The following is a 7,429-nucleotide window of genomic DNA, read 5'->3' as shown; positions in this document are numbered from 1 at the left end:
AGAGGAGCAATAGTGTCACAAATCTCCTAGCAACCATGATAGAGGTCCAGAGGAGAACTGACTGTGCAAATAATGTCTGAATACAACCAGGCTAGAAAGAGACAGACACTTGAAAATGATTGTTGTGGTGTGGCTGTAGCTCAATTCATTAACATTCCAAGTAAAAGTGAATAGTTTGATAAAGTAGATTTGCTTCGAAGGACATTTCTACCGTGAGTCACATTTTCATTTTTAGCAAAGGTTTTTCTTATTTAACCACGACCAAATCCTTTCCCTAACCTTAACCAAGTTGTTTTACTTGCCTAAACTTAACTGTTAGCCGACCTTTGGAAGGTAATTCAATTTGTGGTGGAGAAATGTTATTTTCACATAATACGAGTCTACCGCACATAAATCGGTGTTTCAGAGTTCGTGTTCATTTTACGTATTTGTGTGAGATCGAGTTCTCTACTCCATAACGCTCTGAATTGTAGTTTGAGAAGAGCTCAGTGAAACTAAACAGTTTTTCAGAGGTGGAAAGTAACTAAGTACATTTCCTCGAATACTGTACTTAAGTACAATTTTGAGGTACTTGTACTTTACTTGAGTATTACCAGTTTATGCTACTTTATACTTCTACTCCACTACATTTCAGAGGGAAATATTGTACTTTTTAAATTAAGTTACTAGTTACTTTGCAGATTCAGATTATTAATACAAAATAAATCAACTAATAAATTGTGATGTATTATTATAGATGACTGTAAGCTACCCAGCAGTATATAAAGTAGTGGAAATCAGCCCCACCTTTTCCAGCTACAACATTAAAGTGATGCTTACACATGAATGCATCAATAATTATAATTCAATAATATAATATATACTGTATTATTCTGAAATGGGCCATTCTGCATAATGAGTACTTTTACTTTTGTTGCTTTAAGTACATTTTGATGCTAATACTTTTGTATTTTTACTTCAGTAACATTTTGAATGCAGGACTTTTACTTGTAACAGAGTATTTTTATACTGTGGTATTTCTACTTTTACTTAAGTAAAAGATCTGAGTACTTCTTCCACCAATGCAGTTTTTGGCTTTGTTAGCAGGCCAAATTAGTGAAATAACTGGTAACATGCAACTACTAGCCACTACTAACACAAGCAATAGCAATAACGTTAGCTATTGTGCAAATCAGATGTGTTAACAAGGCAGTGCTGGCAGGTTAACAAGCTGATTAGCCAGATGTAGCCTATTATTGATGAAATGATCATATAGTTCCCAGTCAAAAACAGCACAGAAATGTACCATGTCTGTTCTATACTGTACTGTTGAGATGGCAAAGTAAATTTAGAAATGCAACAAGCTGTTCTCAGCCGTTCTTTTCAAGAACCGAGGACCTCCAATATGGCTGCCAGAGGGTGTGTAGTTTCACTTGAAAACCTATAAGGTAATACCATATGGGATAAAAGACTGCTTGAACACAGTCTTTGTGGTTTTGGGCATTTTATGGCACCATCTATTTCAAAAACTTTTAATGACAACTTAACCTGGTTCCTTTAAATCTAGCGTGAGTCAGACTGGAGACTTATGAAACGTCTCCTTCGAAGACTATCTTTGGCTCCTCCATAAACCTTGAGTCGACGTGTCCTTCTCCCCCACGCAGCCACTACCTGAACCGACTACAATGATTTTTCTATTATTGCTCTGGAAGGAGACAAGCAATGGAAGGAGAGACAGATACACAAAGGGAAGAGAAACAGAGAGGGAGACAAAGAAAGAGAGAGACAGAGAGAAGGACAGACAGAGAGAGAGAGAGGGAGAGCCATAGGAGAGAGAGGCAGTGGTTGACAAAAGGCGGTCTCTAACGGCTGTGAATCATCCCTGCTGTCTCCATCGAGCCCACGCGGCCAACTGAAGAGGAGTATAAATAGTCATTATCATTTAAAAGCCGTTTAAAAATAACAAAATGAGAGAACAAGGCGAGAAAACAGCGCATCCAACCCACACAGGCAGACCTGGTATTAGGCCCACTTCACTGATGCAGGGTTTTTTTCCACTCTGTTGTCTGTTCCCACTGGTCTCCCTCTCTCATTTACACTCCATAATGTCTGTTGTATTCAACGCTCTCTCTCTGAATACAGTTGTCTGGGGTGACAGCGGCACAGGAAAATACTGACAATTAATGTATTTGTTAGTGAGCAGCGACGTGGCTCTAAATATGAAGGGGGATAAGCTGTGACCTTCACTTAGTGATCAGCATTCAGAAAATAATTGATGCTTCTTCTAAATCATCCTAGTTTCATGTAAGTTACATCAGTTACTACTTAACTACCAATATGCAAGGCCGATATATTAAAAACTGGATATCAGTCAGTATTGTCCACCTCTGATATGATGGACAGTTGGTTTGATTACATATTTAATGTAGAATTGATCAACACTACACTGGTTCTCTATGGGAACCCTTAAACTGAATAACATTGCATTATTCTAATGAAACATTTTGATTAGCTTCCACACAAGTATGCATAAATTGGTCATCATTCTGTTATTATAATATTATTATCTAACCTCCTGTGACCCTGAATAGGAATAAGCTTGTAAAGACAATGAATGAATAAATTAATTAATTAATGATGATTATTATTGTTAACCTTGGTTTCAATTTTATTATCATATCATTATCATATAAATCAGTGGTTCTCAACCTTTTTCATATCAAGGACCCCTAATGTAGTACACATTTGGGCCCCAGACTCCATTTGGTAAGATTTTGTCTCTCAAACCCAAATCTGAGAATATTGTTATTGTTAGATATGATTTTGTCCAGAATCCCATGACTATCTGTATTGTAGGTAGAGAGATAACAGAGAAACTATGATCAAAACAGTCATTCTTCTACATTCTCTAATTGTGTTAATTTCTTGTAAATGAAATAATGCGTAATAATAAGTTTAACAATTAATCAGTTTGCTGGGGACCCCCTGGAACCCCCTCAAGGACCCCTGGTGGTCCCCGGACCCCACGTTGAGAACCACTGCTCTAAATGTTGCGGCATTTAGAGGCTTTCAGAGGCTTTTTCACCCTGCCAGGAATAACATTCTAGTGGTATTTTTTTTTGGGATGAAAATGGTCAATGGTTTTTATTTTTATTTTTTATTTGAATAATTGGCTCAAAATGTTGGCTTTTGGGTTAAGGTTAGGTCTTTAAAATTATATCCTTTGACTCTTCCTGCTTCGTTTACGGTTAGGGTTAGGGTTTAGGGTTAGGGTTAGGCAGTGGTGGAAGAAGTACTCAGATCTTTTACTTAAGTAAAAGTAGAAATACCACAGTATAAAAACACTCTGTTACAAGTAAAAGTCCTGCATTCAAAATGTCTCTTAAGTAAAAGTACAAAAGTATTAGCATCAAAATGTACTTAAAGCAACAAAAGTAAAAGTACTCATTATGCAGAATGGCTCATTTCAGAATAATACAGTATATATTATATTATTGAATTATAATTATTGATGCATTAAAGTGTAAGCATCACTTTAATGTTGCAGCTGGAAAAGGTTGGGCTGATTTCCACTACTTTATATACTGCTGGGTAGCTTACCGTAATCTATAATAATACATCACAATTTATTATTTTATTATATTTTGTATTAATAATCTGAATCTGCAAAGTAACTAGCAACTTAAGTTATCAAATAAAGATAGTGGAGTAAAAACTACAATATTTCCCTCTGAAATGTAGCGGAGTAGAAGTATAAAGTAGCATAAAATGGTAATACTAATAATAGTATAGTACAAGTACCTCAAAATTGTACTTAAGTACAGTCTTCGAGTAAATGTACTTAGTTACTTTCCACCTCTGGGGTTAGGGTTAGGGTTTACGGTTTAGGGTTAGGTGGCCTTTAAAGACCCTTGTCCCTGCAACACTGTCACCAAGACAATTTCCTGTGTATTTCTTGTACTTTCCAAACAAAGTGATTCCCACTTTTCCTTTCATTTATTCTGTCTGCTACGCTCTATCTTTCTCATACTATCCGTTAATTACTATAACAGTGTTTAGAGATGCTGCGGTGGTCGATTAGATACGTTTACTTGCGTACTTTGATGATGCCGTGGCGAGTTCCTTTCTTCCCCGTCCATCTCTCCTTTATTTGTGAAAACATAATAATATCCCAGTCAAGCGTTCTGGCTGGCTCCCTGCTCTTCCTCGCTGGTTTGGCTACGTTGTTTCCCGTCATCAGTGTCCGCCCACGGCGGGTCGCTGGCACGCCGAGGAACAGGAAGTGGGTGATTAAGGCAGATCCAAGCCCGCCTGCCTGCCCAGTATCCAGCCCAGGTATGAGTAATACTGCTGACACAACTGTGCCACTTCAGCGACAGAACAGGGGAAAGAGAGCTAATAAGGGAGACAGTGGGAGGAAACAGCACTTCAGCATCCCAACGCACTTTGCCATTTACTGTGATAAACAGAATACTTCAAAGGATTGCTAACATGCACACAGATGTAACTCAGATTTTGCTTGATGCTACCCCTATAATTACACTGTTGTAACTGGGCCTAAAGGAAAAATCCACCCTGTAACACTTAAACCAGTGGTTCTCAGCATGGGGTCCGGATCACCAGGGGTCCTTGAGGGGGTTCCAGTGGGTCCCCGGAAAATGTATCAATTGTTAAACTTCAGCATTTCTTCATTTACAAGAAGTTTACACAATTAGAGAATGTAGAAGAATGACTGTGTTGGTCGTAGTTTCTCTGTTATCTATCTACTATTCTATCTATCTACTATCTATTTTCTGATTACCTTAACCCGAATAAGGTAATAGTCGGAGTAAGCAATAGTCGAATTAAGACATGTGGAGTATTCCGATCTTAGTCGCATTATTGAAGTGCATTGTAGACATGTCAACACCTTAATCGCACTATGACGTCCTATCGGAGTTTCCGCAGTATTTTGCGACACGTACGGCAATCCAACTGCTTGACGATGCATGCTCTAGCTTCCAGCGAGTGTTGTGCAACTTGTTTACAGAAGAAAAGATGACTGCCACCGGTAAAAAGAAGTCCCAACATTTTGTCCCGACCACGGCAGCAACATGACAGAAAGGGTTTTAGGTTAAATTCCGGAGGGAAACTCGACGTAATGTGGCCGTGTGTCTTCAGTCATTAATCGGACTATGCTCTGTAGCATGTAAACCGGAATATGGATGGAATATTCTCTAAGCAACTCATGTAAACACCTTAATCGAAATATTGTCTTATTTAGAATAAGGTCAATAGTTGGATTATTGCAGTACATGTAAACGTAGTCAGTGTAAGAGGATCTGATGGTGAATCTTCCTTTAAAGACCCCATGAAATGGCATCTTTACTTCCTGGATTTGATGCATTTCCTGTTGAAACAGGATGTTGGGGCGGGACATAATGCAGTGAGGGGTCATTCAAAAGTCTAAACCAATGGAATATGAGTCAGGGAGAGAAAGGCAGTTTGGGGTGCGGAGTTGCCTGATATCAGACAGAATTGTCAACTCGTTACACTCCGTTTCCATCTTCAGTCTGACATTGCCTCCACTCTAACCGATTTCCGTGGGGGAGGGGAATCGATTTTCCCTAACCGATCACTAGAGACCAACGTATCCGCCTGAATCTAATGTAATTTTAAGTCGACACTGATGCGAAAAAAACCCCGAGAGAGAAACCGCTGTTTCATGTCACGATGCCAGACCAGAAGCAGTCAACTCAGTGGAGTGGGCGGATTCAAAGGTCTGGACCCAGGCAAGGTGCGGAGGGGTGGGAGTGTTCAAATGTTCTGATGGTTTTATTAGTTAGAAATGTATATTTACGCCTACTAGTGCAGCATGGGAGCATGAGAGTTCATTTCATGGGGACTTTAATGAAGACACCACATGAATAGACAGCAGGCGGACTGAGAAAACCTGCTTCTATAACCTCTAGCCTACCATCACCCTCTGTCTCTTTGCCTCTGCTCCCTCATCATCAGTATCTCTCATATTTAATGTTGCCCTTATTCAGAGAAAAAGAGGTAAATATAGACACCCCTGTCTCTTTTTGTCTGTCCTCTAAAGCAGCGGTTTGACTCATCCTGTGTCTCCGTTGCCAGGCCAACAGCGGGCAAGATAAATAAATACACATCATATTCGACCATTAGCCGGCAGAGGCTTAAAATGAAAAAAAAAAAAAAAAAAGGCAGGAGGGAGGCAGACAGACGGAGCCTGTCCTTGGTCTGAATGAGAAGCTCGCTCTCTGTCGTGAATGGGAGCGGTGAGGTGAATGGAAGCTGTCTTATCAGCATGTGATGTTCAGAGAGAGCTTCTCTCAAGTGACATGTAGGTCAGCTGTGTTTCAAAGCACTGATGAGCCACTTTTGTTATTGCACTAGATCGAGCTTCTGACTCCTTCCCCTACGATTTTGTTCCCATATGACACATTTAAAATGCCTTTTTATGTGGTTTTTTTTCATCATAAACCCTGCCTGCAAACCAAATTTCCCTTACAAGACAGAAGTTTGAATTAAATGGTACTGAATTTAAACAAAAGCGCTAAAAGTGTGCAGGTTTCCTCACTAGTATGAATTGAGATATTTGCACCTAAAAAGACTCGAAGGCTTGAACATCTATTGAGGCAGTGAGTTTCCTTCTGCTGATATCTAGAAATAGCAACGACACGGACACTGTGTCTCCACACGGCATTAACCCTAATTTGCCGGTCTTTTAGTCTACACAGTCTCTTATGTGCTGTAAATAAACTCCATTTCATTGTGTGGATGTCGGTCTATGCAGAGTGTGCGTTCCCCAATTCCCTTACTGCAGAGGTTTGTCTTCCCGTTCTTGCAAATAACCACTGAGCAGAGGTGGAAAGTGCAAATACTCATCTAAAAATATACTCTGGTAGAAGTTGAAGTACCATTTTAAATCCTGTGCTCAAGTCAAAAAGTATAAAAGTACATGGTCTTAAATTTACTTAAAGTATAACAGTAAAAGTGGTCCCCCAAAAAAGTAATTTCTAATGTTCTGAACTGGTTTTCTGTTGAGCGTTCCTCTGAATCCCAGATGAGAAAGAGTCTGCAGCTCAAATCACTGACGTTACTTATAGCAGCTGAATTCACTGACATTAATTCTCTCTTGTTGCTTCTCTCTTCTTCGTGTTGCTTCTCTCTTCTTCGTGTTGCTTCTCTCTCTCTGTCCCTTTCCCTCCTTTTTGGTGTTGCTTTGGTGAACAAGCAGCCGATCACATTTGGCTCTTGATCAACTGCTTCCAGGAGTGAGTAATGAGTCTGTTTTGAAAATGTAGTGAGTAGAAAGTACAGATTTTTCTTTTGAAATGTAGTGAGTAAAAGTAAAAAGTCTTAAGTGAAAGAAAAACTTACAGATACTTGTAAATCTTACTTGGGTACAGTGACAAGGTATTTTTACTTTGATACTTCCCACCTCCGC

The sequence above is a fragment of the Centroberyx affinis genome, unplaced genomic scaffold (genome assembly GCF_046629955.1).
Source record: "Centroberyx affinis isolate AG114_WGS23_722 - 3 ecotype Tasmania unplaced genomic scaffold, CSIRO-AGI_Caff_v1 ptg004874l_1, whole genome shotgun sequence".
In the NCBI taxonomy this organism is placed as follows: Eukaryota; Metazoa; Chordata; class Actinopteri; order Beryciformes; family Berycidae; genus Centroberyx; species Centroberyx affinis.
This window is presented reverse-complemented; position numbering follows the sequence as displayed.